Genomic DNA, 12,580 nt, shown 5'->3' with positions numbered 1-12,580 from the left:
CAAAAGGATTGACTTGAATTATCCACAGAATTATCTCAGTTTCTCCTCACTATGAATGGGTCAACCACCATGTGTTGGTGAGCTAAGTTTAAAATGTCATGACTTTTGTAATTATACGAACCAAGAAAGTACAACAAAATCCCCTAAGTGTCTGTATTTCTAGACTAAATTTTTATAGCTTTTTAAAAAGTAACTTGTAATCTCTCTTGTTTGAAGCTAAAATTTAAACAATGAGTTTTAGCGAAATAAGATTGAGTCTCATGGTATATGAAACCTACATGGAAAGACTTCTACACATTTGAAAAGACAATCTCTTTGTTAGAAATCATCACCATCCTTACCTCTAGGGAAGAAAATCTGCAGTATGGACTAAAATTTTTTTTAATGATAATGAGTTCCAGAATTTTCACACTAAATTTCATGTTTCAATCTGTCTAGCTAGGTCCCTGAGAAGATAGAAAGAAATGCTTCTGTTGTGGTAATTCTGTCTCTATCAAGACTCCATGTTCATTTCTCAAGTGATTAAAAAAAATACACTGTCCTTTTAAAAGAAACATGTTGATCTTTTAAATCCATCCCAAGTCTCTTTTTGCCTCTAGCAAAGGCTGGTTAGCCTCCAAGTAATCGAAATTTCATCCTTTTCATCCTGGCAGAATATTGTAAAGATCTTTCACAAAACTTGTTGCAAATATTTTCATCCATGTTTGCCATTCAAAACTCCACAGCACTCAAAGGTGGGTACAAACCCGCATTCTATAGAGTGCCATGATGGATCCCAGAAAGGGGCTGAGAACCAACCAGCAGATCCAAAGCAGCAGGAGCCTACAGTTCCGACACCAGCACAAGGTTAAACCTTTCCAAGTAAAACACATCTGTCTTTCCCATTGTTTAGACTGATTCCATGCGGACTTCAAGAAGACCGGGTTCAGTGTAAATGTGACTTAAACTTCCATCTGTGAAAGCAATTAAACACCACATCCTGGTTCTAAATTCTTGTGCTGAAACAAAAGCAAGTCCCTATCCCACCAGTGAGCTTATCATTTCTTTTTTTCTTGGCTAAAATGCCAAATAACGACTGCTGAGGAAGGGAAAGAGAGGGAGCAGAACTATCGGGTGTCGGCCTTCATGTGCAACTGACCAGGAGCTCTAAACCTTCCCAAACCGGAAATACCTTCTGAACTGGAGGGGTTTCATCTGGGTTAGAAGATACAGTCAGAACCCAGGTTTCCACCAGACCATTATTAGGGAAGGTGGGTACAGAGAGAGAGAAGAGAGTGATTTGGGGGAGGACATTTTTTTTTCCTTTTTTATAGTTATTTTTATATTTTTTACATTATAAAAATACTAAATGCTAATTACATATTTAAACAAAAACTATTGAGAAGAAGTAAAAATTATGCAAAATCTCACCACCAAGAGAGAAGTAAAAATGAATATTTTAGTGTATTTCCTTCACATTATTCTATAATGATTGGCCCATCCATGCATCTACTGGTTGGATTCAATTTGCTTCACCAAATTCAGGTGTGAACACAATTGTGTCTATTTTGTTTCTTTAAATTATTCTTAGGGGGAAAAAAATAAGCATGTCCCTCTTGAACTAACCAAGACCACTGGCATTCCCTCAGTCTAAGGACCTTAGTCTTTCCCTGCAATCTGATTCATGCATGACCAAGTGGGTTTTGGTCACTGACACATGGGATCACAACTGAACACTGTCATCTCTTCCTCTAATCCGATGGACACATGACAAGCCATGCTTTTGCTGTGCCCTTAATGGCCTAGATCTCCCCACAGCCAGCTGTGGTCATCCTCAGTTGGGCTCCAGTTTCAATTGTTTTAGGTCTTACAAGTTTGGTCTTTTTTTTTTTTTTTTTTTTTTTCTTTTCAGGTTTTATTTCTTTTGAGAGAGAGACTGAGAGCAGGGGAGGGGCAGAGAGAGAAGGAGCAAGAGAATCCCAAGTAGGCTCTGCGCTGACTCAACGCAGGGCTCAAACCCACAAACCTTGAAATCCTGAACTGAGTCAAAATCAAGAGTTGGAAGGTTAACTGACTGAGCCACCCAGGTGTCCCATCGGCCTTTGGCTCTTGTTACAGGATAACTAGATCTGGCATTTTCTGGGCCACATGCAGTGTTCACTCATGAACCCTTGGACTCTGATTTGAGTCTTATATGTTTAATAATTGCTGAATATTCTTTTATACCCATTATCACTTACTTAGCCTTTCTCCTCTTTTTGGATATTTAGGGCTTTTATTTCTATTTTCTCTAATATTTTAAATAATCATAATGAGCATTTTTGTTCATATATCTTTGAACATACCTTGATTACTTTCTAAAAGCAGAATTACATGAGGCAAAGTATATGAACATGTTAAAGCTGTTTTATATATATTGTAAAATTGCATAGTACACTCTTCCAAGCAAAATCATTATGAGATATCCCCTCACACCTGTTAGAATGGCTATCTTCACAAAGACAAGGGATGACAAGTGTTGGCAAGGATGTGGCCAAAAGGGAATCCTAGTGCACTATTGGTGGGATTGCAAATTGGTGTAGCCACTGTGGAAAACAGTATGGGGGTTCCTCAAAAAACTGAAAATAGAACTTCTACACGATCCAGAAATTCTACTTCTGGGTATTTATCCAAAGGAAACAGAATGACTATCTTTAAAAGATATCTGCCCTCCCATGTTCACTGCAGCATTATTTACAAAGCCAAGACATGGAAATAACCTTAGTGTCTTAGTGAAAATATGATTTTGTGTTTGTGTGTGTGTATATATATATATATATATATACACACACATATATATGTATATATGAATATTTATATGTATCTTGTACATATAGATATAAATTAGTATATGAATTATATACGTAAACAATATATACAATGATATATTATTTAGCCATAAAAATAAGAAACTCCTGCCATTTTCAACAACATGGATTAACCTTGAGGGTGTTACTCTAAGTGAAATAAGTCAGTCAGAGAAAGACAAATACCATATGATATCACTTACATGTGGAGTCTTCAAGAGAAAAAACTGAACTCATAGACACAGAGAACAAATCAGTGGTTGCCAGAGGCATAGGGGATGGGGGATGGGTGAAATGGATGAAAGGTGGTCAAAAGATATAAACTTGCAGTTTTAAAATGAGTAAGTCCTGGGGATATAAAGTACAGTGTGGACTATAATTAACAATACGACATGGTGTATTTGAAAGTGGCTAAGGAATAGATCATAAAAGTTCTCATCACAATAAAAAAACAACTATAATTGTGTGTGGTGATGAATGTTAACCAAACTTATTGTGGTGATCATCTCATAGTATATACATATGTCAAATCATTATGTTCTACACCTAAAACTAACATAGTGTTATATACTAGTCATATTTCAATTAAATGTATAATATAATAATGATAATATAAACAATACTAGAAAAACGGTATCATTAGTAACATTGGATATTGGAAAGTAAAATAAACTTTTTTAAAAAGAATGAATGAATGAATGGGGAAAAAATTACACTTGTCGAAGCACAAAAAACAAACACAAAAGCAGTATTGTCTACTTCCCCATGTGCAAGGCTGATGTGACCAGAACGAATTGGTGAAAGAAATGGTGTCACAGTTATATTTACATTGCTTTATATTTCATGTAGGTACACATCTAATTTCAAAAAGCAATTTAATAGGGATTTTCCTAAAGTAATCTTTAAAAAAAACTTTCCAGACAATGATGTGTAAGACTGTCCATCTCACTCAACCTCTTGTTAGTGTCCAGTGTTATCATAATAAACAAACCTTGCTAGTTGAATATTTGTAAATTGGTATCTTGATGTTTTCATCTGCATTCTTTAATTTCACACTAAAATATTACAATCGTCAGTATCTCTAGTATGGACTACAATATGTCTTTTTTTTTCTTCTGTGATTTCTCTGTCCCCGTGTAAAGGTACAGTTCTGTCATGCACTATCACATCAGGGACAGTCAGGTTATTTGAGCACAAGTCAGCACTGTGAAAACATGAAAATACCAAATGCCTTGGGGAAGAAGTGACACCTATTTTACATTTCCCTCTATTAACTGACTGGGATATTTGCTTTGGGTTGCAAAAGGAAGGTAGTTTTGAAATTTTTAGCTGGGAATTCTGGTTTTTTCAATTTTTTTAACCTATTATCTTTTTTTCTTTTTTCTTATTTTGTCATCTGGTAGATAGAAATAAATGGCTAAGGGTTACTACCAGTACAAAATAATTAAGTTACATCAGTTCATGCAGGGAATTGGAAAATTCAGCCTTTTACATTGGTTGCAATTCATGGTGTTTCACCAAGTGCTATGACCTAAAAAAACTGATACTTTGCCTGACACTATTAAGATAATCACAGTCAATCTATGAGTATTTTGATCCTGGCTCTTCTGTAAATGGTCATTGTAAAACTGTTCTGAGACACAAACTCTTCAGGAGTCTTACTCTGGTGTAACTCATTGACAATTTTTGTGGTATTTTTTATTAGAAAAAACAATGACAGAGGCCAGTAAAGATAATTTTAAAAGTAATTAAGATCCTGTTTTGTAACAAAATGAGATTCCCAAACTCCCAAACTCTAGGGAACTCTTCTAGATATCATCAGGTCCAACTGAAAATTCAATATTCCAGGAAAAAAAAAATTGTTCCACCTTTAGAAGAGGGTTTTAAATCATTACCTGGATTTATCATTTTTGGTTCAACTAGACCTTCCATTTATGAATTTCAAACTGCCAATACTTTCTTGTTGTTATTTATTGCCACTGTCTCTTCTTCTATCACATACATTGTACGTGACCCGAGTCCAAACACCCCCTCATAAAAGGCACTTAATTAAACCAACAAACAAACCAAAAGATTAAGAATTATAGGGGACCTCTCTAAGAAACATAAGGGCCCAGCATTATAAACAACATGGAAATAGATCATAGAATTCTGTCAAGTATTCTAAACCTAATTTATGTGGTCAATAATATAATTCTTTCCATCTCTGCAAGAAACTTATCCTCCACACTCTGGTGACTATACAGTTTGAATACGATTTCTCCTCTAACCATGCCCCCATTAAAATGTAACACATGTCTATAGCAAGCATTAAATAAAAAGACAAAGTACAGGGAATCATTTTCATGTGTTGCCTGTGCTTGAAAAAGATGGAAAAGAGGAACCTTTGCAATTAATGCTATCTTAATATTTCATGGCTCAGTATGAAGAATCATGCCCATTCTTGACCAACTCTCTACTCTTCTTGAGAAATGATACAATCTCAATTCATTCCTACTCTCAGATAAACCGTGAGGTTTGTGCTTAGTGAATTGTATCTAAATAGACTTTATCATATGAAAGTAAAAGTAAAGAATATTTATGTGTGTGTTCGTCCCATAAATGTGATTATAACCAGATACAAAATCTAAAGTGTGCTACTACAGGTTTTAACTGCCTCTACCAATTTCTCAATAAAAGCAAGAATCTCCTAGAAGAGGAAATATATTCTGGAAGTGCAGAATGTGCTCTAAGAAGGAAGGAAAAGCACAATTGCTTGTAAAACCAGCATGAGTGTCGACCTCTTTCTCTCAAGCATACTGTCGGACTTACTGCAGCGGACAAGGGCTCGGTGGTTAGTGTGTGAGGGCAGTTCCCTCAGTATGGCCCTGCCATGAGGTACAACCTGTCACTGGTGACATCAGGGTCAGGTCCATGGCCTCATGGGTTTGGGGCAACCTTAGGTACTTAGCATCATCTCTGTTTGGTAGGTCAGCATCCAATTTACCTAAATTGAAGCCCAGAGGCATTGAGTCTGGAGTATCTTCTTGAGAAGAGGTATACAGGCATTGCTAGTTGGGGGGTTCCAATGTTCATTTGTGAAAAAAGAAAAACTTCTGCTTACTGAGACAGTCCATGAACAGAAAAAAGATTGATTTCTGTTCCTTCCATGTATGTAATGCAATTAGATACACTTCTCATGATATATATATATATATATATATGAATAATTTAAATGACACAGAAGCTCCTTTACTTACAGACTGGCTAGTTTCTGGAAAGTATTCTCAAATACAGTTGCTTATAAACCAAAGTGATTTTACAACAGCAACTGTTAACCCATTTGTTGGCAGTGAACAGAGTCACGACTCTTATGCTCTGGCGCATACCTTTTTCTTTAAGCATGAGAATGTTCAAGTAGAAAGTTTGTGAGAGGTAAGCATCAATAATATCAATAAATGTATAACTCATGTGTTGGCTTCCTAGGACTGCTGTTCCAAATTACCATAAACCAGGTGGCTTAAAAGGGCAGAAATTTATTTTCTCACAGCTCTGGAGGCTACAAGTCTAAAATTCACGTATTAAAAGGGTTGGTCATTTCTGGAGGTTCTGAGAAACTGTTCCACGCCTCTCTCCTAGCTTCTGGTGCTCGTTGCTGCCAACCCTCAGTGTTCCTTGGCTTGTACATATATGACTCTAGTCTCTTCTCATGGTGCCTTCCCTATATGCCCGTGTCACGCTGTATCCAAATATCCTCTGCTCATAAGGACATTAGTCATTGGATTAGGGCCCACCATAATCTAGTATGACTTTATCTTAATCTGATTAGTTCTGCAAAGACCCCATTTTCAAATAAAGTCACATTCACAGATACAGGGTTAGGACTTCAATATATCTTTGATGGTGACACAATTCCACCCATAGCATCTTCCAAATTGGGTGTTTCTATTCAACTAGAAATATTAAAATCATCTTTGTGCAGATGAATGAACAAGTCTTGAAAACTTATTACTTATATCTTATACTCCACTGGGAACTTTAAAATATATATCCACTTACTTTGAGAAACATGCATATTCTACTATTGACATAACAGCAACGGTTTGTGTATATGTGTATTATTTATGGAGGTATTTATGCATCCCTTCATCACATACACACACACACACACATACATACACACACTATCTTTTTATATTACTTTTTGTATTACAATACTCCTGCCTGAGAATGTAATGAAGATTTACTGTGAAGCTTCCCTTGCTAGGAATATTTACCCATGTATAAACTGATCATATCAAAAAAGGCTCAACCATCTTTGAATACACTCCACAAATCAGTGTCTTCCACTGGAGAAGAACACCCTTCCATTAATGAGATTCAGCATGACTGTTTATTAAAAAGTGAAAGGGTGGGTCATCAAATGATACATTTCAAGTAGAACCCTGTTCCCCCTCTCCTTTCCATTTCTTGAATCCAATGTTCATGGACGTTATGGTTGACTATTCATAAAACCTGTTCCTTCTTCATCCTGCACGCACACCTAGATGATGCTTTTAAGTCAGATAAATGTGGCCATGAACCTGACTTCTAGTCACTGGAGCATAAGCGGAAAGGATGTGTGCCATTCTAAGCCTGGCTCATGAAAATCTCCTATGCATGTTTCCTCTTTCCTTTGGCTTGAGTCAGACAAGCAAAGCATCCTTAGAAGCCCCATACTGATGGAAAGAGCCACAAGATGAAAGCATCCAGGGTTTCAGAATCACTGGCTGGTGATCACCAACACCATCTTGAACTGTATCATGTTTGAGTCATTATCGTCATCATACAACTTGGGATATGTTTGTTACAACTCCTAACACTACCTTAATTTAAACACATTTGCTCCGTGTGGGGACTTGAGCTCACATATCTCAGGATAGAGGCAGTGAGAATGACTGAAAAGGCGTGTCATTATTGTTTGATTACAGTGCTTCCCCACCCTGCTAGTGCCATGAAGTTTATACAGCTGATCACTCACTTAGATGATTTACATCAAATAGCTGAATTCTGTATATATGATACTCTGCCATGCATTTTTCTCTCTTATTTCAGGTCATAGCCTTGTCTCCTTAACTAAACAGTAAATTTGTTAAAGACTTTTACTTTGTCTCCTACAGCTCTTATTTCAGAGTCCAGAACTATTGAAATGCTCAATATGTGTTTATTGATCTTTGGGTAGATTGATTCTTAAAAAAGCCAAGGGCAAGTTTTACCAGCTAAGTAAGTTTCAATGTACTCAATGACTTTTAAAACTAGTTCAAGGCCATAAATGAATAAAAATGTAAAGCATATGTATATTAAATATACTTAATGTATAAACATCTAGAACCAAAAATACTATTAAAATAAATTTAAATGTGTGTTGCTTTCTTCATTCAAGGAGATGAAAGAGGTTTTATTAGGTTTTTCTTATAGCATTTTGAAAGAAGGCAGGACATTTTTAGAAACAAATTTACTTTGAACTGAGACTTTCAATGTGTTTGCTGCCACACCTCTTCTAATTTATCAAATCAGTTAAAATTAAATTAAAGGGGAGAAAACCCACACTATTTCTCAGGTTTAATCACAGTAAATAGGCTCACAAAAACTAAACACAGGCCATCTGTAAATTATTTCCTATTCCTGTGTAAATTTTGTTTCACAATCGAGTACTATGCTGATGAAAATATACTTCAAGTCCTTGTCAGATGAGCCTCATTTTATTTAAGTGACCTACATGAGGACCTAAGCACCATGTAACACTAGGACGTGAACGGAAAGGCAAGAAGTAACACAAAGTAAGGATTGTCCCTGTAGTGGCTGTTGTCTCTTTCTGCCCAGATTTTCTCCATTTTTCTGGTAACATAACCTACCCACCTGGCCTGATAAGAAGTCCGAAGATTCACGTTAGACCAGTTATGGTATCCTTCTGTCTCCAGACACTGTGGAAGCCAGGATGACAGGTGATGATCAGGTGATCCAAACTGAGCTCTCTCCAGAAATTATTCCACCTGAGGTGGTAGGACAAAACTTTTCTTTTTTTTTAATGTTTATTTATTTTGAGAGACAGAGAGAGAGAGAGCACATGAGTGAGGGGAGCAGAGAGAGAAAAGGAGAGCCAGAATCCCAAGCAGGCTCTTTGTAGTCAGCACAGAGCCCAGTTCGGGGCTTGATCTCAGGAACATTGAGATCATGACCTGAGCCAAAATCAAGAGTCAGACGTTTAACTGACTGAGTCACCCAGGTGCCCTGATGGGACAGAACTTCTTTACTTTTCTGGTGATGGACTTGCTGCGCTAAAGTGAGGGATGCCTTTGTCCCTCACACTGATACAGAACATCTGAGAGTAAGAGGATGAGGCCAGCACAGATAAAAAGCAGAGATGCCAAACAGAAATGGGAAAGCATAGTCTTGATAGCATTTGAGTCTTAATAGACATTGAGTCATTCCTGAGGTCAATACTGTCCTTTGTCCCGAGTTTGGTTTTGTGGGCCTATAAACTCCCATTATTGAGTTAAAACTGGTTTGTGTTAGATTCTTATTTGCTTGAAACTGAAAGTCAGTTCCTATATCAGCAGTCCCAAAGGCTGATGTTTTCCTCTCACTCTGGCGTGGGACCATACTTGGTTTCTGCTAGTTTGATTTTTCTTCTGCCCTCAGTTATTTCACTTTGCTATTGCTCTGGCTCTAGTTTTCAAATGGTTTCCAACAAGACCTTAACGGTGTACTTATACTATGTATGCATGATAAATTGTTCTGGAAGATTAAGGATAATATATGTTTCTATTGAGGAAATCACATAAATGTTTGTGTATAATCTACCTAAAACTCTGGACTTTGTACTTCATGGCACCTCATCTCACAACCCATTCCATTTAACAAGCTAGAAAATGGCTTGCAAAGTAGGCTCAATGGAGCAGTAGACTACTCCAGGAGACAACTTCATTGTTTTGGTAAGAGTGTTTGGCACATAAAACAACTTCCAATCTTTCAAGCATCCTGTAAAGACTGGGATTCTGGGAAAGTAATATAATAGGAATAATAAAAATGGTATCTTCTAGGATTCGTGAATAATTGGGATACTATCATATGGTGAAATAGTATTCAGTGAATTTAGAATCAGAAAAACCTCAGAAACATATTTGATTGTCAGTGAAAGAAACATAATGCCAGTGATCTCAAGCAAGCTTAATAACCACTAGTTTAGTTACAACTGATATTGATCATATCAGTGGTTGAGTCATACTCACAGAGTGATTGACCATGCAAATCAATCATGGGAATATAACCACTTTTTGTCTATAAATAAATGTTAATTTTTTTATTCCAGCATCTTCCTAGTTTATACGCCACCTGAACTCTTATATACTGCAGAGGTAGAGATGATTGTTATTACCTAAGTATTCATTTTCTAAATGTAACTTTCTCTGTAGCTCTATAAAGAGTTTGACAAGATCGAATAGTCAGCATAGCATGAAGATACTTACTAATCAACTCTCCGTTAATAATATTCGTCTCCACCAAAACATCCCACCCAGCTTTGCACTGGTGTTGTCTCCTTCTTCTCCACCTTCTCCTTTGCTTTCACCTTCACCTTCTCCTCCACCTCCTCCTCCCCTCCTCCTCCTCCTTCTTCTTCTCCTTCTCCTCTTCCTCCTCCTCCCCCTCCTCTTCCTCCTCCCCTCCTTCCCTTCCCCTCCCCTCCTCTTTCTCCTTCTGCTTCTTCTTCTTCTTCTTCTTCTTCTTCTTCTTCTTCCTCTATTCCCAATATCTTTCTGATTACAACATGACACTGAAAACCTTGGAAACAATGTAAGGCTTTACAAAGATGAGGAAAGTGTTTTTTTTGTTTTTTGAGAGCTACTGGAATCATGTGGAAAATTATTAATAAGAATCTAGCAGTTTTAAATACATCAGCAATTGACAAAAGTCAATAAATATGGGCAAATAAATAAAATTATTTAGATGTCAAAGTAAAATGACATTGGTCTTTGGAAAAACTAATGAAACTCTTGAATATTTTTGCAAAGTAACCTCTGTATGATAGTACTCTACTCCATAATGCTATTTGTCATAAAAAATGCTTTTTATCCTGTCTTTGCATGTTCTAAGAAGTGTAATAAAGATAAAATTAAATAATAATCTAAATTTTTTGTTTAATAAATGAAACTATTTTCATATTTTTAATTTTATTTTTAAGACTAAACAAACAAATCTTAGTTTTCCAACTTACTTGGAAAAGTTGGTATCCAATTTAAATGTATTCATTTAAATTGACTTTTCTTTTTTCCAAGTTTCTTTTGGTAACGAAGACCTCTGTGCTTTTCTGACAGCCCTCATCACATTGTTGGTGTTTATATGTTTCTTGTACCAAACTGTGAACTCTTCAAAGGCAAGTATCTTCTTTAATTCATGTTTGATTCCTATAATGCCTAGCTAAGTACTTTCCCATAATGTCAGTGGAATGAATGGATGGGGGATTAGATGAAAAGAATAGGTATTCAGCACCTACCTTGTCAAAGGCCCTGCAACTTCCACTTAAGAGATTGTTCTGGGTCCTGGAGGTCTAAGCAGTCTATTTCTAGAGGTAGGGCCCTGGACTAGATAATCTCTTAAAGTCTTTAAAATGTAGCAATTCCTAATCTATTTTGCATCTTCCTTCCTTTGAAAATATAATCTTAGGTTTATTTTAAATCTAGATACTCATCAACTCATATTAAAAAAAACAAAAAAAAAACACAAAAAACATGTTCCCAAGATATCGAAAGGAACTGATCACTCACAAAACTATATTTTGTCACTAACAAGGACCATGGGAAATCAACCAGCATAACTTCTAAGAATTACAATACATGCTTGAGAATGGTCTAGTGTAGATGCTAGGAGCCAGAGGCATGATAAACTGCTGCCAAAAAAGGTCTTAGGACAGTCCAGAAAGTGGCTAGGAAGCTAGCTGGACTTGATATGAGGTTGGCATCAGAAGGGTTTGCATACTCAGCCCATAGTTGCCGACATGCCTCTTTGATTCACTTAATGGAAAGTAACCCTAAATGGGGCCCTCTCTGGCTGGCCTAGAACTGTATGGCTCAGACTAAACATATTAAATTCATTACAGCAAATTGGTCTTTGGCCCCTGGTGGCTGCAGGGCTACAGGGAGGACAAAAAGCTCTGCTGCTGTCAGGATGTTGGAAATCTGCCGCTGGAGATACAGATGGAAGTAGGGAGGATTTTCCACAGATTCAAAAATGGGAGTCATTATCCAATTAAAATAGATTGATTTAATGGCTTAGAGGATGATATAATGTGCCTGAGGAGGGACCCACAAAGAGCTTTTGTGAGCTTGAACAAGCACTCTAAAAAAGCATCCCTATAGTTCCGTACAGGACCATAGAGCTCTGCATTTGGAGCACTACATTTGTAGGCCTTTAAATGCCACACTCAGGCATTATATCACCTTTTTGCCCTAAAGAGCGGACAATGACAAGTAACATAATGCAATTCAATTTATTGATCACCTACTATGTGTCATGTGCCCTGCTAGGCACAGGACTATGGACATGTCTTGAAAGTGCTCTAAGACTTGGCTCAGTCTTCTAAAAAGAGTCAAGGGAGGAAGACTGAAGTATCTGGATATCTCTGGTTTAGGCAACTCTTACACCATCCATCCAAGCAAACATTTCTTGGGAGGAAGATAAGGAGGCAGTGAATAGAGAAGTTGAATAACAGACACAGGCATAGGAGAAAAAGCAAAGTA

The sequence above is a fragment of the Panthera uncia genome, chromosome B1, assembly GCF_023721935.1.
Source record: "Panthera uncia isolate 11264 chromosome B1, Puncia_PCG_1.0, whole genome shotgun sequence".
In the NCBI taxonomy this organism is placed as follows: domain Eukaryota; kingdom Metazoa; phylum Chordata; class Mammalia; order Carnivora; family Felidae; genus Panthera; species Panthera uncia.
The sequence above is the reverse complement of the archived record's forward strand: the minus strand, read 5'-3'. Positions refer to the sequence as shown.